This window comes from Neopsephotus bourkii, unplaced genomic scaffold (assembly GCF_033783945.1).
Source record: "Neopsephotus bourkii isolate Nb327-2 ecotype Australia unplaced genomic scaffold, CSIRO-AGI_Nbou_v1 NB_1250, whole genome shotgun sequence".
Taxonomy (NCBI): domain Eukaryota; kingdom Metazoa; phylum Chordata; class Aves; order Psittaciformes; family Psittacidae; genus Neopsephotus; species Neopsephotus bourkii.
Genome location: NW_026901735.1, coordinates 2,208,198 through 2,232,708, shown reverse-complemented (window position 1 = coordinate 2,232,708; position 24,511 = coordinate 2,208,198). Strand labels below are relative to the sequence as shown.

The following is a 24,511-nucleotide window of genomic DNA, read 5'->3' as shown; positions in this document are numbered from 1 at the left end:
CAAATCCCACTGAAAAGGGGTATGTACATGAAAACAGTAAAGCAGCCAAGGGTTGAAGAGATGCTTATTTTTAGACAAATGTCAGACCACCCAAAACCCAAGTGATGATGAGGAATGTTTCAAAGCAGCTTATTGCTACAACAAGCTACAGATAGATTGGTAGTGCACAACATTTTAGGGAAAAGGTTAACAGTACAGTGCAGATTACAGAGGAATGACACAGCAGGGACAGTGCTGAATGTCCAAGAAAGCTCAAAGCTCCAGGAGAAAGAGAGCTAATGGTATGAGCACATCCCCAGTCAGTTGCAGTGCCATGCCCAGTTCCCAGCAGCATGGCAGAGATGTGTCAGTGCGGCTGTGATCTGAACCTCCAGCTCTTCTGCTCTTCCTTCCCAGGCAACAAGAATGGAACCATAGAAGGGGTTGTGTTAGCAGGGACCTTAAAGCTCATCCAGTTCCAACCCCTGCCATGGGCAAGGACACCTTCCACTAGAGCAGGTTGCTCCAAGCCCCTGTGTCCAACCTGGCCTTGAACACTGCCAGGGATGGGGCAGCCACAGCTTCACTGGGCACCCTGTGCCAGCGCCTCAGCACCCTCACAGGGAACTGGAAAATCCCAGTGACCTCAGTGTTGACCGGGCACTCACAGTGATGGTCGGTGGCTGCAGAGACTGAACCTCCTGACATCAGAAGTGATAGCTTCTCAGTCAAAAACACTTCCAATATGTCAAGTTCAATTCAACGCTGAGAAACACAAAGCAAGTCACAGGGCAGGGGCAGTGACCTTCACTTTGCAGGCACAGCAACAGCCTCTCAACTTTAAGATCAGGAAAGAAACCTTGAAAGCCTTACAAATAATCCCCTATAGACATCAGCCTCAAGTTCTGCAATAACTGAAATGAAAATACCAAGTCAAGAGCTGTTACGTGGCAGAGGGAGGGAATAAAACTGGCAAATAACCTGATGGATCAGTGTGTGTTGAGGCACTGACTCTGCTGAGGGTCAGGTTCTGGCTGCGTCTGCCTGGGGCTTTGCTGCAACTTGTTCAGCTGTACCACCAGTTCTGTTGACCAGGGGCTCACCCTTGTACATAACCATAATGCTTGTACAGAGCTGTAACAGGCAGGTATTCTGTGGAGCATGAAACACTGATGATCCCAGCACCATCAGGTGGTGCAGTGGAATACCTGCACAGTATGAAATAGCTATGGACTGCCACGCAGGGGCACAGGATGCCATGCACATGGGTGCAGGCATGGGAAGACTGGAGAGCTACAGGATGCTACTGGACCCCCCACAGGCAACATTGCATGAGCCCCATAAATATTTCACCATCAGCCAAAAAATGTAGATCTCAACAAAATCAGTTTTATGGGTAGCAGAGAGAATAAGGAACAAGGATTTGATGGGTTTGAGACACTCTGCATACAGTAAATATGGATAAACCATGAGGATGCAGACAAAGAGCATGTAAAAGCATGCAGGAAAACATAAATACATTTATTATCCCAAGTGGATCCTAGAGACCAGAGGAAGAAGCCACCAACCTCCACCTCCTGCTTCTCCCAGCAAGGAAGAATGAATACCATCATCAGCATCATGCTCCTCCTGGAAGCAGCGCGGGACACTGAGGACTTGCTGCCTTTTTGTCGTTGTTGCTTTTGAAATGAAGAGCAGTCAGGGCTAGAAGCAGAAATGCTCTACTGAAGAAGAGGCATTCTGAAAGTACACAAGGGTTGGTAAGGCTAAAGGGGGATAAAAAAAACCCTACAAGACAGCAATTTCCACCTGCAAAACTGGTCTGTTTGGTCAAATTAGAATTGAACTCCTGCTGGTTCCATGTCAGTTTCTGGGTAGGCTTTGATGCACCATAAAAGAAGCCAGACATGCCTGCAGGGGAGCCAAGGAAGAGGAGAACCTTGTGTCACCTTAGTTTTTCCGAAGGGCAGTAGAAGGGTGAGCAGAGAAAGGCACAGATGGTGTTTAGTAACATTTAACTTACTATTGGGACTACTTCTGTAGCTGGATTTCTTGTTTTCCTTTTCTTTTCCTGTAATAAGTAGGGTTGGACTAACAATAACCGTTTCTTTACAGGGTTAAGATTTCAATTACACTAGCAATACATTCTTGGCTTTGCAAATAAGATGCACTTCCTATTGCTCAGAACAAGATTTCAAGCGCAACACCACACTGATTACAGCGACTGGCATGCTTAAAATGAACATTTAAACTCTGAGAATCGGGTTCAGTGTTAGGGTTTGGGGTTTTGATCATATGCCTTTAAAGTTCCTATATTTTGGCAGATCCCCTCCTTTTGGACCAGGACACATCAAACACCTCCATGCCAATAAACCAGGACACATTCAAATGGACACCCCTCTCTGGCAACAAAGCCCACTGACATTTAGGTCCCCCCAGAACCTCAGACTTGATGGCCTCAAGGATGATGGAGTAGCAGAAGAGCAGTAAGTCTGAAGATGCCCTTATTCTCCTGAGCAGGACACAAACCCCATTACTTTCACTGGTCACAGAAGAAGAGGATAAAGCCAGCACTGACTGCAAGAAGAGCTACAGAGACAAAAATCATTTCTTAACCCCCAAACTATCACTGTGACAACAGAGAGAGCAATCAGGGATGAGAAGCAGGCTGCCAACATACAGAGAATGAAGTTATCTCACAGGAGGATATTTGCACTAGCACTCAAGGACTGAGGCTGGGAGATTAGTTAGCTATTTTATGTAAGAAAGACTGCTTGAATAATCAGTTTTTCTGATGTTGCCATGTCTTTTCATTTGGTAGCATGGAGCATAATTGCTGCTTGTAAAGCTGAATGACTTTAAATTAGATGGGAAGATGGTCGTTGCAATGATAAATTTGAATGTCCCCATTCAAAGTTGTAGGTTTAAAAATACGAGTTGAAACATGATGGAATAATTAATTTGGCAGCAGTCACTTAATTTGTCCTCTTCCTTTTGTTTCTTCCTTCTTATGTGCTTTTAAGCTACACCAGTATGTACATCCACAGGAAATGAAAAACAGGAAAATAATACATTTATCTAGATCAACCCCCTTGTTGGACCTGGAAGCCTTCAATACAGTCAACACCAGTGATTAAACCCAGATTACACCAAAACAAACTTGCCATGTCACTCCTAATACTTCTATTGGGCATTGACACAAATACTTTGCCTGGTTTTATCCTCTCTCCAAACATTGACCAGTGTCTCAGACTTACCCTGGCTGGAGAAGCCCCCGTGCCCCTTAAGAGATGGGTGCTTAAAGCTCATCCAGCTCCAACCCTGTGCCATGGGCAGGGGCACCTTCCACTAGAGCAGGTTGCTCCAAGCCCCTGTGTCCAACCTGGCCTTGAGCACTGCCAGGGATGGGGCAGCCACAGCTTCTCTGGGCACCCTGTGCCAGCGCCTCAGCACCCTCACAGGGGAGAGCTTATTCCTAATGTCTCATCTCAATCTCCCCTCTGGCAGGTTCAAGCCATTCCCCTTGTCCTGTCCCTACAGGCCCTTTTCCAAAGCCCCTCTTCAGATTTCCTGTGGGCTCCCTTTAGGTACTGGAAGCCCATTATAAGTTCTCCCTGGAGCCTTCTCTTCTCCAGGCTGACCCAGCCCAGCTCTCTCAGCCTGGCTCCAGAGCAGAGCTGCTCCAGCCCTCACAGCATCTTCATGGCCTCCTCTGGAATCCCTCAATCACAACTCGATTCCTGCAGCAATCAAGAGAAGTATTTCTCACTAGCCGACTCAGCTGAGTTTTGTCATTTTGCATTTTCCCCTCTCTGTTTTACCCATCTTTCCAAAATCCCTCTCTCCTGTTTCTTCTCTCCCTACCAAAGCACTTCCCACATTCCCGAAGGCACCAACCACCCTGACTGCAGGAATCCTGCAGTCTGTATTTATACACCGGTGTGCTTGGCAGCGCCTCTTATCTGGAAAGGCAAAGCTGGGAGTGAGGAGAAAGCACAGCCAGATAAAGGATGGAGGAAGCAAAGAGCAGGAGAGGCTCCCGCACACAGCCTTTGATCAAACAACTTTCAACCACTTGAAAACTTAAGCGGGGTTCAGGGTCATTCCTTCTCCCTCGAGCGTGCTCTGCTTTCAGCCTGCAGATGATGAGAGAGCTGCGACGAAGATGATGCATCGGGGAGAGGAGATTTTAGTAACTGGGGCGGGGGAGAAGAGGCAGCGTGTGGTGAGAGGGGGAGGAAAAGGAGCCTATATAAAGCAGCAGGATTCAGAAGCAGTCAGTGTTTTCTTAGGGAAGGAGGGAGAGAGCAGAGTCGGGGGATTTTGGGGCTGACAGATACAATATAAAAGGGAGGTGAGACCCAGCTCGTCCCACGGACCAAACTCAACCCCAAGGTACACCCATCCCGCCACCCTTCCAAATGTACAAGGACATTTTCAGGTCTGGATCCCACAGAGGACTCTTACGGCCTCCTGAGGTCTGGAACCCAAGTAGAGCATTTCCAGAATCACTGCACCAAGGTCAAAGCTTTACTGGGCAGAGGCACTCTGGTCAAAGCAAGGTGACATCCCCAAGCAAAGCCACACGCCCCACTATGGCTTCTGCTTTCCAAACTGCACCAAATGAACTAAAACATCACCAGATCACTTTCCAGCCTCCAGAAATGTGGCATTAGGGAAAGACTGAACTGTGGGAGCTGATGGACCCTGTCTGTGTCTCATCCATTAACAACCCATGCTGTTCTATGGGTCGGGACACTTGTGCCTCACTCAGCCAAGGCACTGGAAGTTTCCACCAGTGGGTACTGCGAGACAATAAATGAAGAAACAACTGCTGCACCGTGCTCAATCTTGTGTATGAAACAGCACACATAATTAGAGCTGCCTGCATATGCAAAGGCTCAAAGTCAGCAACTTCTGCTGCTGCTTCTTGATTTTGGCAGGTCTCGCTTCCCCACCTGGCATCCTTATGATGTCTTTGGTAAAGACTAAGGTAATAGTTGTGATCATCCAGCACCTGTTTCTTGTAAACACACATGGGTGTACTTCACATAATCCAGTACCTGCCCTGCACTTCATCTCCCCGTGTCCATGCAAAGAACTCACCCAAGTCCTGCACACACTCAACCCCTGCACGTGGACCTGCATCCCACCCACCCGTGATCCTGATACCCGTTGGCTCAGTGCTCGTGCTGGCGGCTTGTTTCCTCATCCACTCACACAATGTTCTTCCAAGGCTGGGTTTTATTGGCACAGACCCCCAAAGTGTCTTCCCGAGCACATACAGTACTAGTAGGAAAGCCACCATGGCATAATATAGCACTCACATGCCAAGTACAAATCATCTCTAACTTATTTTCCCTTAACTCTAAGGGGTTCTTCTGCAATTTGGAACTAGAACTAACCACAGGTCCCCAGTGTCTGTCTTTTAAGAGTTGGGGGAGTGAAGGGAATTTCTCCTTGACTCATTAAGGCACCAATGCACACACCTCTGTTTAAGAGCATAACTCCAGTTTAATTCAATTTGAGTATTTATGCTAAAATAACTCAAGGAACTGATCCTTGGACTGAAATCTGGGACCATACAATTGGAAACCTCCATACTCCCCTGCTGATCAAGCCACAGACCTCTCTTGGCCATTAGCTGTGAGCAGCACGGATCACCACAGGCTGTCATGGTCAGGGGAGGGATCTGCCTTGTCCTGCCATGGCATGTCACCCAAATCATGGCAAGAGCCAAACACATAAGGTTTCCTACCTACTTATTTGTGCCAAAGTCAACTCTACAGGAGATTTCTGTCTTTATTGTCAGCATTTAGCAGTAAAGTCTCATGAAAGCTATGCCCCCATGCCAAACTTCAGTCCAACTCAGATGTCCTCAGTCCAGGCCCAACTGACTCTGCACGTAGCTTCCTGAGACTCCCCTTCTTTGAAGCAGTACAGTACAAATGGGATATTCTACATACTCTAATACTCCACAACACTTACAAAAGCTACTTTGAACTGTTAAGTAACCCAACAGATGGTCCAAATCCTTTCCCCTGCACACACCATATCTGCTGCTCACTCCCAAGCTCAGAGCCATCAACTTTTACTCTTGCCTAAGAGATGAAGAGCAATTCTAAACCCCACGTGATTACAACCACCAGTAAACAGCTCATTCCCACTTTACACAGAGTAACAGAGGGGAAAAGAAGAGGCATGGTCTCTACATGGCCTTGCTCTGAATGGCACCAAAGATTTAAGACAAATGGGCAGCAGTGAAGGCTCCTACGTGTAGAACTCTATTACATAATATACTATCATGTATTTACCAGCTCACCGTGAAGTGCTGTAATAAATATTTAAACTGTGATGACAAAGGAAGGGAGTTGTTTTTGCTTCCCTGTTCCTGGCTTTTTGCTCCTTGCTCCCTTGGGCCCACAGTGAGGAAAGTCTTGCTGGGCAGAAGACAACGTGCTACACGCAAACCAAGCTTGAAGCACGTACCTGACTTACAGTAAAGCAAATGGGCTTAATGTTGGTATTAAAAGGTCTTTCTAAAGAGGGGCCTCTTACGGTCATCAGGGGCAAGCTTGTCATCAGGGAGGCTCCCTCCCTGAACTCCTGCCTGACTGCATTAGTTATTACATTTGATAGCTTTATAGTATTATTTGAAGCTTGCTATTTACCCAGTTACACAAGAGCCAGCGGCTTAGAGCCCGCTCTCTGCCTGGACTGCAAATCTCTGCAACTACCACCAAAATAGCCCAGATTTTATGACCCGTTAAGCTTAATGATAAACCCTTGGATTTATGTTCCAGGCTAGTGAGCAATGGGAGATCAAGGGCTAAAGCTCTGATTTATCTGCAGGCCAAGGGAGATGTTATTTCTACATTCTTATTTTTCCTCATTATTTGCCATGACGATTGCAATGCTCTGCTGTGACATCATGGCAATTCTTAGTGTTATTGATGACAAAATCAATATCACACTCGGTCCTTGCACAGAGCTGGCACTGGTATTTCCTCTCCTAGCAGGATGGGAACATTACTGGAGTGGTTTTCCATCCTCTGCCCAGCCTGAGCAGTGGATGCTGTTAGAGACATGCTAACTCCACACCTTCTTGGTGGGAAGCAATGGTTTTCAACATGCAAATCCTGTTGGAGGTGGAGGAATGGCTGGGGAAGGAATACTATTCTGCTTTGCACCAGCTCTGTACATTCATGATGCTTTTTATGCAATGCCAGCAGTGCCTGGAGTGGAGATAAATTCTGTTTCATGCTGCTTTATAGCCAGACCCATGAAAAGAGCAGGCAGTACTGTGGAGAAACGCTACTCAGCATGGCCCAGGATCTGCTTTTATTACAAATCTCCCTCTTTTAACAGTTTCTCTGAAAACCCCATGCCTCTGGAATCAGGGGATTGCAAGAAAATCTCCAATTTGCTCTCCAAATTTGCTTTAAAAGGAAAGAAAGAGAAAATTAAATGCCCTGTGTTCTAAGCAAAATCCATAAGGACCACAAATGTTCGTGTAACTCAAAGCATCACACTGGCTTTAATACACCATAAAGCCAGACTCTGCCATCTTAAAGCCTGACCTAAGACTGGTCATTGGCTTCAGCAAGCGCTGGTGGGAGCATCACAGAGTGACAAGGAAAGGGAATGGAAAAACGTTCAAGATCACCCTGATATTAAGTTACTCACACCTTCAAGTTATTTTCTTCTTAGATTATTACAGCTATTTGACTATGCTGTACAGCTGTACCAAAACTACTTAAGTAATACTGAGAAAGGATGGGGAAAGCAAACATTAAAGGGCAAGCTTTGAGCAGCTCAGATTTACAGAGTGAAGCAGATGCTTAATATAATAAAGGAAACTTGTCAGGGGAATGGAGCATTATCCAGTCTTTGCCTTGATTGATAGCTTGACAGTCCTTCACCCATTTGGAAAAAAAATGTCTTTTAAAAGCACTAGTTAGCAATTATCACCAATTTTCCCATTAAGCCCATGGAAAAAAACAACCAGTTGCAGTTTAATTTCTAGCTAAATCAGAAGAGTTGACTGTTTTCCTTTCTTTTACACAATAGGAAACTGAAGAGCAATAGAAAGATGCTGTTACATCAGTACAAGAGAGACACCAAAGAGCAAAGTAAACAGGAAGATAAATTGTATTAGAATAAAAATGGTAAGAGTAATAGAACAAAACCACCCAAAAACCCTTTAGCCCTCAGTTAAAGGTCCCTCACAAACAGCAGCATCAGGTTGCTGCACAAAAAAAACCCCAACAACAAAATACTATGGACCAAGTCCTATCAGATCCTGAGGAAACAGTCAAGACGCTTATTCAAACAGGAGTTTATAAGAAACATGAGCCACAGGGGTATTGGTTTCTCACCTTACAACAATCCCAGGGGGCTGTTGCACTGGTGATGCTCAAATTCAGACTGGACTGCCCAAGAAGTCCTTTAAAGGCTTTAACTTAAGCTTGTTAGAGCAAACCTTTCCCTTGGAAAGAAGCAGCCCTGGTGATGGGTGGCACATTCCATGCTCTTTTCCCCAAAAAGAGGAAACGAATCCCCTTATTGTCAGCCTATTAAGAGATCAGAAGTCACTTTTCAGCTGGCAATGCTCTGCACCAGTGTTTAAATTATTTACCTCATGCCTTGTACTTCTTAAGTACTTGGAAAGTCCTACGTACTCTCCCTGTGAATCCTGACAGTGCTAAGAGCTGGTCCTCAAAGAGACCGGGTAGGGAAAGCACAGATGTGGGATGAATGCTCCATTTCTGGCAATTTTGGTACTTTATCTCCATTAGAATGAAAACTGAGGACACACTTGTGCCCCTAATAAGAGCCTTACCTCAAAAGAGCACCAGGTGCCCACTCTCACCTCCATTCAAGTGAAGGTGCCTCCTGTCTCCCCCCTAGGAGTAAACCCTCCATGGCACACAAGGCACGTGGGTTTGCACATTTTTCCCCAAAACAGTTTTCAGGGTATGTATTACACCATCTGCTTTAAGCTGAGCCCTATCATCAGAACTCAGTCTTGGCACGAGAGCTATTGCCAATAACTACTTTCATTCCCTGCCAATCCCTCCCTAACTTCCAGGAGGATGGGGCTCTCTCCATCGAGCCACACAGATGCAATTACAGACATCTAGACACAGGATTTTTCCAATTTGTTTGCTTTTCTACTTCCCATCCTTCATTGACTGCCCTAAAAACGTCAGAACAGAGAGCAAGAACTTAAAAGGCAATCACCACCTGCAACCACCATAGCAACACTGAACTACTTTGGCAGCCAGGCCTCTCAACACATGCTTACAGAGCCCATCTCCCTCGTGCTGGGAAGATGCAATAGACTCCCTGGCTTTAGGATGCATCATTCTGAGCTCCTGTATAAAACATGGGAGCACCCAGACATTTCCTACAGCAGGCAGTGGCTTAGATTACAGCCATTGCCTTGGCACTGGAGCACTTCCCAGTAGCCCACTAACTTTATGCTTCCAACAAAAAATGCCTGGTAATAACGCAGCTTCCCCATACCCTGCCAGCACATCCCATGGTGTGGATGGTGCCTCCCCACTAACAGCACTGTGCTCCACAAACAAGCTTTTCCATCCATTGCTGGTTTCAGCTGCAGTTCAAAGGGGTTTTCTGTCCTTTCATTATTTTTACCCTGTGACACAAAGCGTAAATAGGAAGAAGTTTTGCTGTTTGGAAGAGAGGAGTTGAGTGGGTGCAACACAGATAAAGTCATGGACCATTATTCCTTCCTGCATGCTTCAAGGTCTGGGACAGAGGCACAGCTCGGGGAGCATTTACTTTGTGCTCACCTTGCTCTCAGGAAAACCTTCCTCCTTCTTCAGCCTAGGCAATCACAGAATGGTTTGGGTTGGAAAGGACCTTGAGATCACCCAGTTCCAACCCCCTGCCATTGGCAGGGACACCTCAAACCCCTTTCTGCAAAGCACAAACCCAAATACCCTCCAAAGCCTAAGAGAAAAGCAGCAAATCTGTTGATTTTGGGGTCTTTACATTGAAGGAAGGGCACGGGGGTTGGAACTGGATGATCTTAAGGTCCTTCCCAACTCTAACTATTCTATGATTCTATTTACTGAACTTACAACAAACACCAAAAAACCAAAAAAACCAAACAACAACAAAAACAAACAAACAAAACACACCCAACAAACCCCAACAAAACAGAATCATAGAATAGTTAGGGTTGGAAAGGACCTTAAGATCATCCAGTTCCAACCCCCCTGCCATGGGCAGGGACACCTCACACTAAACCATGTCACCCAAGGCTTCACCCAACCTGGCCTTGAACACTGCCAGGGATGGAGCATTCACAACCTCCTTGGGCAACCCATTCCAGTGCCTCACCACCCTAACAGGAAAGAATTTCCTCCTTATATCCAATCTAAACTTCCCCTGTTTAAGTTTGAACCCATTACCCCTTGTCCTATCACTACAGTCCCTAATGAAGAGTCCATCCCCAGCATCCCTATAGCCCCCCTTCAGATACTGGAGGCTGCTCTGAGGTCTCCACGCAGCCTTCTCTTCTCCGGACTGAACAGCCTGATAAATCTTTCAAATGTACTTATGTGGCCCAAACAACCCAACAAGGCATTAACCATTGCGTTATAATCCTGTAAAGTACCAAAAACTTCCTGGAATGGATATCCTGGATTGGATAGTTCTGCATCTATGGAAAAAGGACTAAAACAAAACACCTGAAAGTGCTTTGCAAAGGCAATTGCCACAGTCCCTCCTGTTCCCCAGAGGGACGCAGCGGCACACAGAGGTTAAATAACCTCTTGAGGTGCTCAGCCAACAGCACAGCCCAGATTAGAGCCACGGTGCCTCCTGACTCCATGCTCAGCCCAGCGCCTTAAAATAGCTGCAGTGCAAGGAATTAGCTCTGTCCTCCCTGCGTTCATCCAACTCAGGGAATGGGGAAGCTGGAGTTTAACTTAATGGTACCAAACTGCCTGTGGAGAATGCCAGGAAATAAATCTTAATAACTACTGCCCGCCCAACCAACCTGGCTGAAGGCAGAGGGGAAAGCCACTGTGCAGTTTTTACTGCCTCCAGTTTAGGAAGAGTCAGTCATTCAGAGGCAGCAGAGCATGTCACAATAAAAGGTTTATAGGGACTATGACCAGGATCATTCCTGTGCCATTTATTTGCTCCAGTTTCTGTTTGTTGGCATTTCTTTTGTCCTCTCCTTTGTCACCAGGGATCTCTCCATCATTCCCTTTCTGCGGTACCTTTGCTGCTAGGCAAACAGCAGAACTTTTGCTAACAGAGCAGTTTAGTGACACCGTGTATTTATTAGCAGTGTAGAAACACCCAGTAATGCAGAGTAACAGCGATATCCAACACGTGGGGTTTTCCTCCATCAGAGGTGACCGTGCATGCCTCCTTCCACTGTTTCCTATAGCTGCAGTACCTCTCTTACTCTTCCAGCTGCCTCCAGCAGGGAACAATAAATCTAACACACACTTGGAGAAAGGAAAATCTCCATCGCTATTTTTGGCACCCACATTCCTTGGCTTAACCTATTTCTGGATGAGCATCTTTGCTCAGCAAAATCAAACCCCTCACCCCTGTGACACCGGAGCAGCGTGTCCTGCTGCAGGCAGAGCCAACCGCGTGCCACCAGCAAGCTCCATAGCAGAACCAGAACAGAGCAAAGCCAGGACAGCCCACAAGGAAAACGATGGGAGCTGGGGTTGCACTCGTGCTCTCCATCACTGCCTGCCCCCGAGTGAGTCACGCCACTCTTCTCCACGCTTTGGCTGTCCTAATACCAGCACATTGCAATGCTCGGAGTGCACCTTATGGCAGGGTGGAAACAGAGCTCACTACATGTTCTTATGGCCCACAAGGACCACAGGTTAGGTGGTCTGAAGACATAAACATTAATTTGTATATACAGCTCATGTTTTAATAAAAGCTTTGCTTAGAAAGGTCAAAAATAGGAAGCTGCAGCCCAGCCTGCAGAAGTTAACAACTTGATTCACACACTTTTGTTTTACTGGCTTGATTTTAAGACATCCAAGCTCTGCCTGCAATGAACCTTTGTACGCCCACCAGATGCACCTTCCACAAGTGGTAGCACTAGTACACGGCTCAGGAAAAGGAAAAATAGTTAGGAAAGAGGCAAACCAGCAGACTTGGTACATCATGGCTGGTTCTGCAGGATGCAATGAGAACACGTGCCTCTCACATCACTGCACTCACAGGCACTGCTCGGAAAGGGATACTCCTTGAACCTTTAAGGCACAAGACTTGGCTCCACGCTGACCTCTGTGCTGGGGCTGCTCTCAACAGGCATGGCTGAACCACACAAGAACCACACTCTGCAGCAGGTCTCAGCCCTGAAGCCCCAACCGCAGTCCTGCCCTTGGAGATGCTTCTCCCCAGGAAGAGAAAGGAAAAAGCAGCTAAACATTCATTTAGTGCGAGGTGTCCCTGTCCATGGCAGGGGGGTTGGAACTTGATGATCTTAAGGTCCTTTCCAACCCTAACTATTCTATGAGTCTATGATTCATTTAGATAGAAAATACTCTGTTGTGTTGGTTGTGGGGCCAGCCCTCCGAGCACAACACTGAGCACTGCTGCGCTTGGTACAGGCAGCTGACACACCAGCACTAACAGCACGTCTTCAGTGAATCTCTGTGGCCTGATGGATTAAAGGCTTAATTAGAGTTACCTGAACATTAAATATCATTAGAGAGCGTTGAAACTTGCTCTGCAGGGGGGCAGGGAGCTGCCTGTTAAATGGCCTTGTAACTAACTGGGGTTTCTGCGCTGTTGTTTGCATTTTTGAGGCATTCCAGTTTTCAGCTCTTTTCCCCTGCTAATGAAGCCAGCGCAGCTGTGCATCAGGCAGCACCCTGGTGCAGCTCAGCGCTCACCAAAGCTGGATTTAATGGGGGAAATCGTCTCAAAATATCAACCTTTGTGCTTATAGAGAAGGCAGGTACCTTACGAAGCTCCTGCTGAGGAAGAGACAAACCCGTATCAGACACTGGAGAAGGTGCAAGGTTGGACCGAGGCTCTGTTGGTCACGACACCTGGTTTTCGAGCAGACAGTTGTGTAAAAACACCTTTCATATTTCAAATTGCTATTGAGAATAGCAAGATTTTATGGAAATGTTCAACAGATTAGAACTGATGGAAAAACGTAAGAGCATAATTGGAAAATGGTAAAAAGTGCATGTCCTCCAGGTGTGAGGGATGAAAGGACACGTAGCGATAGGACAAGGGGGAATGGCTTTAAACTGACATGAGATTAGATATGAGGAAGAAGTTCTTTATTGTGAGGGTGCTGAGGCGCTGGCACAGGGTGCCCAGAGAAGCTGTGGCTGCCCCATCCCTGGCAGTGTTCAAGGCCAGGTTGGACACAGGGGCTTGGAGCAAGCTGCTCTAGTGGAAGGGGCCCCTGCCCATGGCAGGGGTTGGAACTGGAGGAGCTTTAAGGTCCCTTCCTACCAAACCAGTCTGGGATTCCGTGATAAACCCCATGCAGTTTCCATCTCGGTGCTTCTGGGTTTACCTGGCTGCAGTCACCGCCCATCCCACCCCACCATGATGAGAGAAGGTTCACGTGGTTTCACCTTGGGGAACCTGGCCCAACCCCACAGCAGACCCCACAGACCAACTCCACTGAGATCAGCAAGAAGCAAAGCAGAGAGAGCACTGCCAGCACCACTCCAGTGGTGCCAAGAGCACCAGGAGCCACAGGCACTAACACCAGGAGCAGGGATCCCCAGGAGGTGTTTTACCAGGAGGCTGTTGCTTGAGCTTTATGCATATTTGATGCACAGCTCAGCTGCTTTGCCCACAGACACCTGTTAGCAGCTCCAACGCGTGCCATGCGGCACACTTCTGTCTGTAGCTTCTGCAAAGCAAACCGGTAGAACCGGAGCGAGTTTATGTATTGGAACAAGAGGATGCCAAACACCTCAGATCCTTAACTGGAGCAGCTTCAAAGCAATAACTGGATTTAAGTGTCGAGTGTGATCAGACAGGAGGAGCAGAGATGCAGGCGCTCTTCCGCTCCTGTTCCTCTTCTGTTTTCCACAGCTCCCTGACAGAGCGCAGCACCCTGACAGATCTGTGCCAGCGTCACCTCCTGGGCTTCAGCCACGTGAGCTGGAGTCTCCTTCAGCTCAGTTTTAAACCCAAACTCAGCGCCCCAACTCATGTCAAAGAGAACAGTTTGCCCCCTTTATTTCAGCAGCAAATCTGGGGTCATTTTATGTCTTTATTATTAGTTTTCCAAGTAATAGTTGCTCAAATAACTGTTACTTTGGCAAATAACAGTTGGGAAATAAAATGCCTTCCAAGAACCTTGCTCATTATGCAATTTTGTTTTAGAATCAGCCATTGGGGTGCTCAGACTTCACTGAAAGTCAGATATTCACCTACTGTGAGTACCTGTGACTGATGAAGATGTCCAGGAAAGAGGGAAAATAAAGCCCTTGAGAAGCAAACGGGGGTGGCCAAAGTAACAAGGGCATGGAATGAGCCATGGGATTTACTGGGTCTGGCTCTGTGTGTTGCCAAGGGGATTCACTGATGACTTGTAAGGGGGGTTCTTCACAACATCACTTCTATGTGCAGAACCGACCACTCTGAGCCCCTCTGTTAAGAGGATCAACACCTGCCTCAGATGAGCAACACAGTCACTGGTAACCTCTCATTTCTGTAGGGTAAGGTTAAAAGACTGCAGAAGTGAGTAACAGCACTCACAGCTTCTGCACCAAGCGAAGGCAGGACTAGGGCAGACTGGTCTAACACCTCCTGATGAAATTAATGTGCTTGAAGGAGCAGTTTCACCTGGATCAAACCCATTTGTGAACACGTTTGAAGCAGCAGAAAGCCCAGCTTCAGCACGCTCAACATGAAAGCGAGTCTTTCCCTTGATTCAAGCCATGTTTTCACTCAGGTCGTCTCAAATTCATGCATTTGACAGCACAAAACCATAATCCCACACTGAACAAAGACCTTCCATCAACCTGAGAGGAGCTACAAACAAAACCCTGACTAACCCACAGCCAGCAAGGCAAACCACAGTGAGTAACTCCCAGAGCTGTACCTGCTGCGGCAGCAGCACCTCTGACACCAGTGCTCTGCCCCACAGGTCCCTCCATCCCCACCTACAAACAGGCGAGCTGCTGCTCACCATGGGGGGAATCCACGAGTCAGTAACCACCGTGCAGGAAGAAAGCAGCAATGCAAAGGGCCATTTTGTGAACCTCAAATGGAAACAGAAAAGCTTCTACAGCTTCTGCTCAAGCCGGCTACAGGGGTGCAGCCAGCCAGGGAGCCCCACAAGTGACACTGAACCCGCTCTCTGTGTCAGAACCATCACCCTCAGCAGACATCCCGAGCGGCTCCCCAGAGCTCCAACGCATTCTGCACACAACCAGAGGTGTACAATGCTCACAGCACTGTACCAACACCTTCAGCACAGGGCAGGGGAGCGTGGCTCCTACTCCAGTCCTCAGCAGTGGTATTTAAAGTTTCCCGGCACCATAAAGGCAATAAATCAGGAGCGATGACTCCCTAAGTGCCGTCTGGGCAGCAAGGACCACACAGCTCTATCTCACCACAGGTACCAACTCTCTGCCTTCATTTTGCAGATGCTAAAGCGTATGTATGAAAGCGAATCCTACAATGAAAGGAAACGCTGCCAGCGGGGTGGTCTCGCTGCTGGCCCCTCGAGTTGGTGGGGATTGTATCCTAACGGCACTGACAGCACATTCGGTCCGACACGGACTATTTGGGAAGAAATAAAATGCCCATTGTTTCTTTACGCTAACAGAGGGGCTGGTGTGTAACAAAGGGGGAGGCGGGCAGGCTGCGCGCTGTAAGAAATCCTCTAGGTCTGATCGATACCCAGACCTGGGCTGGTGCTGGAGCCGTATTCCAGCACGGCAGCCCCTCCGCAGCTCGGTTTATCCAGCTACGATGCTCTGAGGCTTAATGCACACAGACACACGAACGGAGCCGACCGCAGGCGTTTCTAACCCTCTACATGCAAACACACCAGCGGTCAGAGGTACACGGGTGCATGGAGAGCGCTCGGGCGAGACCCAGCGGCATGCACGGAAAGTTGGGAGCAACTTCTGGCAATACACGGGCACAAACCCAAACGCCTCTTACAACAAAAGCCATTGTTGTGGCCAACAGCCCCGCAGAGGTGCTCAACGCGCAGCCAGCGCTACCGACCCTCGGGCAGCCCCGCTCGCCCGGCGCCAGCGCTCAGCGCCTCGGCCCGGCCCGCCCCGCTCAGGTGGGCGAAGGGATGCCCGGGACGCGCCTTTGTCTCCCGGCACCGGCTGCCAGCACCGCGGCCCCACCGCGCCCCGGCCCCGCAAGGTCGAGCCTCCCCCGTGCGCGGATCCCGACCCCGCCGCCCCTACCTCGGCCGCCGCCGTCACACCGCCCCCAGCGCCATGTTCCCGCGCCGGCTACATCCGGGCCGCGGCCGCCGCTCGGCTCCGCTCGGCTCCGCTCGGCTCCGCACGGCCCGGCCCGGCCCGCAGGTGCCGCCGTCGCCCGCCCCCCCGCGCGCTGAGCCCGGGGCGGGGCGAGGCTCCGCCCCCTGCGCGGGAACAGCGCCCCGCCCAGCGCGTGCCTGCGCGCGCGGGGCGAGCGCTGCGGGGGCGCGAGATCTCCCCCTCCCCCAACATCTGCCCTAACATCTGGGGGGGGCTACGACCGGGCAGCGGTGACACACACACACACACACACACACACACACACACACACACGCACACACACACACACCCAACCCTGTGTGCACCAACACATCCACCCATCCATCCATACACCAGCCAACACACCCAACCCTGTGTGCACCAACCCATCCATCCATCCATGCACCAGCCAACACACCCAACCCTGTGTGCACCAACCCATCCATCCATCCATGCACCAGCCAACACACCCAACCCTGTGTGCACTAACCCATCCATCCATCCATCCATGCACCAGCCAACACACCCAACCCTGTGTGCACCAACCCATCCACCCATCCATGCACCAGCCAACACACCCAATCCTGTGTGCACCAACACATCCATCCATCCATCCATGCACCAGCCAACACACCCAACCCTGTGTGCACCAACCCATCCATCCATCCATCCATACACCAGCCAACGCACCCAACCCTGTGTGCACCAACCCATCCATCTAGCCATCCATCCATACACCAGCCAACGCACCCAACCCTGTGTGCACCAACCCATCCATCCATCCATCCACCCATCCATGCACCAGCCAATCCATCCATCCATGCACCAGCCAACACACCTAACCCTGTGTGCACCAACCCACCCATCCATCCATGCACCAGCCAACACACCCAACCCTGTGTGCACCAACCCATCCACCCATCCATGCACCAGCCAATGTATCCATCCCATGCACCAACCCATCCATCCATCTACCCATTTGCACATCAACCCATCTGTCCGTTAGTGCACCAGCCAATCCCTGCATCCATGCACCAACCAATCCATCCATCCACGCACCAGCCAATCTATTCATCCATGCACCAACCAACACACCCAATCTTGCATGCACCAACCCATCCATCCATCTGTGCATTGACCCATCCATCCATCCATGCACCAGCCAACACACCCAACCCTGTGTGCACCAACCCATCCATCCATCCATCCACCCATCCATGCACCAGCCAATCCATCCATCCATGCATCAACCAATGTATCCAACCCTGCATGCACCAACCCATCCATCCACACACACACCAATCCATAGATCCACCCACGCACCCACCCACAAATGAACCAACTTGTGCACTCACCCATGCTTGCATCAATCCATCTATCCATTCATGCAACAACCAATGCACACACCCCCCAACTTGTGCATGCACCTATGCAGGCACCAACCTACCCACCCACTAATGCATGTACTAAGCCAAAAGCATGCACCAACTTGTGCACCAACCCTGCACGCCTGCACCCACATGTTGCCCACCCATGCTTACACCAACCCATCTCCCATACATCCAGCCACAAGCACCCCAATTTACGCACCCATTTCCCAACATATCCATCCACCCATGCACCAATCCACTCTCCTATTGTCGTGGTTTAAACCCACATCCCAACTCAGCAACCAGCCCCCCATATACTCACCCATATATACACCCAGTCACCCACCCATGCATCCGTGCATCCACCCACTTCCTTCTGCACTTGGACCACAGCCATTATATATGTATTTTATACAGACAACCATATGATAAAGGTACATACTGGCCCTTCCACACCGAAAACAGGAGGGAGGTGGCAGTGTGTGCTGATGGATGACTATAAACCACCCCCACCAGGAAACACAAAGCATGGACAGCAAAGAGCTGTTTGGGGGCACCTGCAGGTGAAGATCCCCAGGAAGAAAAATCTTGAAGCTGGATTGGTTGATATAGCTCTAAGTCCATTACATACAGACCCATTTCTCCTTGGGATGCACAGGAAGATTTCTTCCCTTCAGTTCACTCAAATCTGAGAAACCCATCAGGGACTGAAAACAAAGAACAGGCGATTGCCTTTCCCTCATATGGGTATTTATGAGGATTTGGTGAAAGGAAACTACAGGAAATCTGGAGAGGGACTTTTTATAAGGGCATCTAGAGATAGGACAACAAGGAATGGCTTTACGTTGAAAGAGGATAGACTCAGGTTAGACACAAGGAAGAAATTCTTCCCTGTGAGGGTGCTGAGGCGCTGGCACAGGGTGCCCAGAGAAGCTGTGGCTGCCCCATCCCTGGCAGTGTTCAAGGCCAGGTTGGACACAGGTGCTTGGAGCAAGCTGCTCCAGTGGAAGGTGTCCCTGCCCGTGGCAGGGGTTGGAACTGGATGAGCTTTAAGGCTCCTTCCAAGCCAAACCATTCTGTGATTCTATGCAATGTACTTTCCCATTACTCTTAATGTTGCTTATACCTTCTTCATTTTCCCCTTAATCCTTGCTCAACCTAACACTGGGAGATGAGATCACCTCCCTTTGGTCGGACAGCACCCAGTGTTTAGCATTGGCTGGGACAGCGAAGTTCCTGCTTCCTCCAAACCCAGACATGGTGGTGGTGGGGAGCATAAGTATGAGGAGCTGGAAGGGGGCTGAGCATGGACAGATGCAGTCAAAAGTATATCATAAAGCTGTTCAGAACACCTGGACCATAATTCCAACCCCTCAATGTGGAATTCAGATGCAGATTGATAGGTCCCAGGGCTGAAGTCGCTCTTTTGTTACTGGTTTGCAGTGGGGTTTGTGGCAAGAAGCAGCATTTGAAGTCTGTGGCCACTGGAAGATGCTCACGCTTCTGGAAACAAACCAGCAAACCAGCTCCCCAAACCCCCAGTCCAGGCTAAAACTTTATCTTCAGCAAAAAGACCTCACCATGGAGCTGAAGCTTTCCTTGGTGCCTCAAACGAGAAATAACGTGGGACGAGGTGGTGCAGGTTTCCCTGCTCTGAGTCAGCATGAATGAATGACATGTGTCTGTAACATGAGGTGTTGCACATCACATCTTGGCATGGCACATATGGCTTCTGGCAGGGTTAAGAAAAGAAATCAAGCCCTCTGCTGTTCTGTCTTTAATCTCAAGTGTGACTTGGAGGAAGCCCTCCCAGTGAATTGGCAAAATGGGCTGAGGAGAGACAAGAGGCACTGCACCACTAAGAGTGTCGAGGGAGGGAGGCAGCAATGATCTGCGGCTTCTCCCCCTCAGATAGTATTAAAGGAGGTGGCAGAGCAGCTCAGTAACGTGACCTTGCTGAGGCTCACATTGAAGGCATGTGGATGCATCCATCAGCACTGGAAAATCCCATCCTGTGCATTCCCAGAGAGCTCCGCACTCTGCCACGACACTGAAGCCAGCAAGCAATCAGACCTCTAACTTGGATAGGAGCTTCTCCAGTTAAATCAACTGAACTACCTGAAGCACGAATTTGATTGTATAATCCCTTCAATGTGAAAAATGGCTGTGTGTATCCAATACACATACCCCAAAGCCTTTACGAAAAAAGGTTCATTTTGATTTTGCCTTATTCTTGCACACAACAGGATGAATCAGAAACTCGGGCCCTCAGCTCATTGCCGCTGTACTGAGCTAGCGCTGATGCAAATGAAAGGAGGGTAGAAATGCAAAACGTCCTTTTCCCAGAAAAAGCAGAGCATTGAATTACTTTTTATCTATATTAATTGCTTAAAATGCAATGATTTTTAATAAAACTGAATTGGGGGCACTGAACATGATGGTTGTAATATTGTAAGAAATAGAAAACAAAACCCTATCAATTTTAGGTGAAGTCAGGCCACTGCAGTGACTGAAGTATTTGCTGAACCAGCTGGATAAGGAGGGTCTTGAGACACTGAGTCCATTACATACAGACCTGTTTCTCATTGGGATGCACATGAAGATGTTCTTCCCTTCAGTTCACTCAAATCTGAGAAACCCATCAGGGATTGAAAACAAAGAGAGAAAGGCAATTGCCTTTCCCCCATATAGGTCTTTATGAGGATTTGGTGAAAGGAGAGTACAACACATCTGGAGAGGGTCTTTTTAGAGGGGCATTTTGAGATAGGACAACAAGGAATGGCTTTAACCTGCCAGAGGGGAGACTGAGATGAGCTCTTAGGCAGAAGCTCTTCCCTGTGAGGGTGCTGAGGCGCTGGCACAGGGTGCCCAGAGAAGCTGTGGCTGCCCCATCCCTGGCAGTGTTCAAGGCCAGGTTGGACACAGGGGCTTGGAGCAACCTGATCTAGTGGAAAGCGTTCCTGCCTGCTGCAGGAGGCTGGAACTGGATGAGCTTTAAGGTCCCTTCCAACCCAGACCATTCTGTGATTCTATGGTTACAAACAGCCCAGCCTGCTGTCAAGAGGTAATATTTCCCATGCTCAAAATGTCCTTTTCAAATGCAGACTGAGTTTTGACAACTGTATTCTTCCCTTTGCCCCACCTGTCCATCATGTTTAAGATTACCATGTGATTTAAATTAGAGCACAGTGACGAATGTATATTTCTTACTCCGCTCTGCAGTGCACCTTGACACAAATTAACCTTAAAATTAGTCATGTAGCAGAGGTGCCAGTCATCAGCTTGGCACATGAAATGAAAAACGTTAAGTAACTTCATCTTGGCATGCAAATTCTTACATAGATATGGTAATGGCACATCCTGCTCACAAGTGAAAAAAGAGCAGTAGGCTCCAGTGAGGAAGCACCAGTTGTTCCTAAGGAAAGTAATTCAAAACTACAAATGAAGAACAAGGTTAATTCCAACAATCAGTTTTGTGTTTCTTGCTAGCTGATTTAAATCATGATGAGAGTTGTTTGTTAAAGCCCCCCATTTGAATCAATGCTCCTTAATGTGAGTGCAAGCCTATGAATATAAGCCTGTAATAGCAATAAGACTTCACAGAATGAATAGCTTTCACAAGAATACTTCCAGGGCTGGAAGAACATCATCCTTGCTTTGGAAAAGGAATACATCTTGCCAAACTAAGCAATTTTCCTCCTCTAAGCTCTTAACCCTGTAGAACTATCAGGAATAGGGCAGTAAGTCATAGACTATTCACAGCTGCATTATGAGCGTACAACTGAACTTGTGATCCTTTTTGCTCACCGTTGGAGAGGAAGATGAAGTATTGCTGGAATAATTCAAAAGATGGGCTTGAATTCCCTAAATATTGCAGATGAATGTCTTGTCCTGGTGTGCATCTCCCTTTTGAGGGCTGTGAGCTGTTGGAGGTCAAGGATGGCTGAAGGATGCTGCATGTCACCCCAAGCACCATGGTGCTCCTTTGCAGACCCTGGCTTCTTTCCAGAATGCTGTTTAAGGGCAACATTTCCAGTACCAGAGCAGTTACTCTCATAATTGCACCTCATATCTCTAAACTGAAGATGTCTTTGTCTTCGCTATCAGTCAAAATCCAAGCACAAAAGCATTCTTAATGAATTTATAACAAATGCAGAAAACTGCATTTCACTGAGAGTTGTACATGTATTCAGGTATTTAAATGGCCAGCATCCACTGAAACAAGTTCTACAAACCAGAAAGTGAAGGCTGATAAATACAAACACATAAGCAATGTATGTGGTCATATAATCCACTTGGCTTCCTACTCCTCTTGACTTCAGGGAACTTGGGATTGCTCCTGGCAGAGCGCATCAGTACAACCTCATGACCTCTCCCTCTATTTGCAGACGTGGCACTAACCTCTGTTTCCATGCTGCCTGGTGCTCCTGCTGCAGTCCCAGCTCAAGTTGTGTGTCTCCCAGATAGATTCCTGCCCTTTCTGGAAGCGTAACATGGGATGAAAGCTTGAAGGATGACCTTCACTGCAGTAAGATCAGTCCCTCAAAAACAGACAGAAGGAACAGGTACTAAACCATATAAAGGCAGTTTTAAAGTTACTGTATGTTTTTGAGGCATGATTTCTGTTATGCCTGGTATTGTTTCTGCCAACATCCTTATTGTTCAATGATCAAAAGATAAATCTATAGATCTATAATCTATACCTATATACCTATAATCTATAATCACCACACTTATCCTCACACACCCATAACTGCTTCCCTTCGAGGGCAGCAGTGGGCCCTCACCCTGCAATGCAGAGCATGAGATGCCCTGTGGTCGCATCCTCCCAGGATGCTGGTTGCAGGGTATCACTGGGAGAAGCCCTGGGACATTCAGGGGCTTCAGTACTGCAATATGTCCTGAGCATGGGCCTGTCCTGACCGTGATGGTGGTTCTGGGGCTGTATCAGGCTCCAGTCCGTTACCACCCACTGGGACAGAGAGCCCTCAGGTCTCAGCATCTGCAAACAGGAGCCCCGATGTGTCTTGTCAGTGGGTGCTGAGCAGAGACTGCTTCAGGAACTTCTTGGCCCCAGTGATAAAGCTACAGATCATCAGATCTGAAGCCCCAAGAATGCTTTTCTTTGTCCCTTTTCCTCCCCCAACAATTTGCAAGAGCACTATCACACCTTTGTGTCATGCTGCCCTGCAAATTCGCTTCCAAAAGACTGCCTTCCTTCTTCAAAGAGCATTTCTAGAGCTTAGCAAGATCTCCCATAGCCCTTGACTTTGCAGCTGGCAAAGTTTACAACATGTTTACAATACCCTGCATAATTTGGCTATGAGATAATGTATAGTACAGTCCTTCAGTGGGGCACAGTGGGAGAAGAACAAGTGAAAAAATAAAAGAAGGTGATACAAAGCCAAGAAAAACAGATGGTAGCGAGCTCTCCAAGGGGCAAGAATGAATAAATAACTGCAGATATTCCTTTTTGTGAGGAAAAATATATTGTCAAATCAATAACACAGAGTTTAGGAAATGCAAAAGAGACGAAATGTGCATTTTTTCAGTATTAAACCATGGCACTTCATCAGGATGGTCTGTACTGCACGTGTTTGCTTAAATGAAACAGAGAGAAGCAGAAACAGCATTGATTTTAAAAGTTCTTGTTTGACCTCAAGGTGAAATTCCATATTTGCTGGGAAGTTCTGCTATAGATAAGAAGCCAAATTGGTCAGGAGTCAGTCAGAGTGCCCCAGCAGTTTCCATGCTGTTTCGCAGTGTTATCCCTTTGACAATATAAGTCAGGCCTTAGATCTTAGAGAGCAGAACTTCTCAATTCTTACAGAAACTTTGCTGTTCCTGCTATTAGGGCTGCAGGAAACGACTTACTTTACACTGTGCACACTTCTAAAATGATTCATCGAGACCCTTTCTCTTTTCTGACTACATCAGGTTAAGCTCGAGGGGGAACAAAAAAAGAGATGCTTGAAAACAGCCAACTATACAAACAGTGTATTCCAGCAGAAGATTCTTTCGCCTCCTTTTAAGTCAGCCAGAGGAAGCCAAGCAACATATGGGATGCATGAAAGTTGCTCTCTGCAAATCTGTCAATCCGCTTCAGCGACGCCGTGCATCAACCCCAGCTCTGCTATTAGTGCAGGCCTCCCAGCACAGGGGCTGCCAACTGGCCTGCACTCAGCTCCTCACCATGAGACAAATCATCTCCTGCTGATCTATGGGCCCAGAGAGCAAAAACCTGCAAGGCACCGAAGCCCATGTGCTCTCCCTCTGTAGCCATGGTGCAAAAACAACTGCTGAAGCATAGAATCACAGAATGGTTTGGGTTGGAAAGGACCTTAAGATCATCCAGTTCCAACCCCCCTGCCATGGGCAGGGACACCTCACACTAAACCATGGCACCCAAGGCTCTGTCCAACCTGGCCTTGAACACTGCCAGGGATGGAGCATTCACAACCTCCTTGGGCAACCCATTCCAGTGCCTCACCACCCTAACAGGAAAGAATTTCCTCCTTATATCCAATCTAAACCTCCCCTGTTTAAGTTTTAACCCATTACCCCTTGTCCTGTCACTACAGTCTCTAATGAAGAGTCCATCCCCAGCATCCCTATAGGCCCCCTTCAGATACTGGAAGGCTGCTATGAGGTCTCCACGCAGCCTTCTCTTCTCCATCC

The 24,511-nt window shown here is 48.2% G+C and overlaps 1 protein-coding gene across 5 annotated transcripts in view; it reads right to left on the bottom strand.

Annotated features, from left to right (window-relative positions):
* PAK5 (p21 (RAC1) activated kinase 5) overlaps nucleotides 1-24,511 on the bottom strand; it is a 174,462-nt gene that overhangs the window by 74,303 nt on the left and 75,648 nt on the right. The window contains exon 1 of one of the 5 annotated variants that reach the window (XM_061364806.1): nucleotides 16,407-16,558. The exons of 2 other annotated variants lie outside the window; for them this stretch is intronic. The gene's annotated coding sequence lies outside the window, so the exon portion shown is untranslated. Of the gene's footprint in view, nucleotides 1-16,406; nucleotides 16,559-24,511 lie in introns of those variants that run through there. 2 more of the 5 variants (XM_061364805.1, XM_061364807.1) reach the window with 2 other exon arrangements.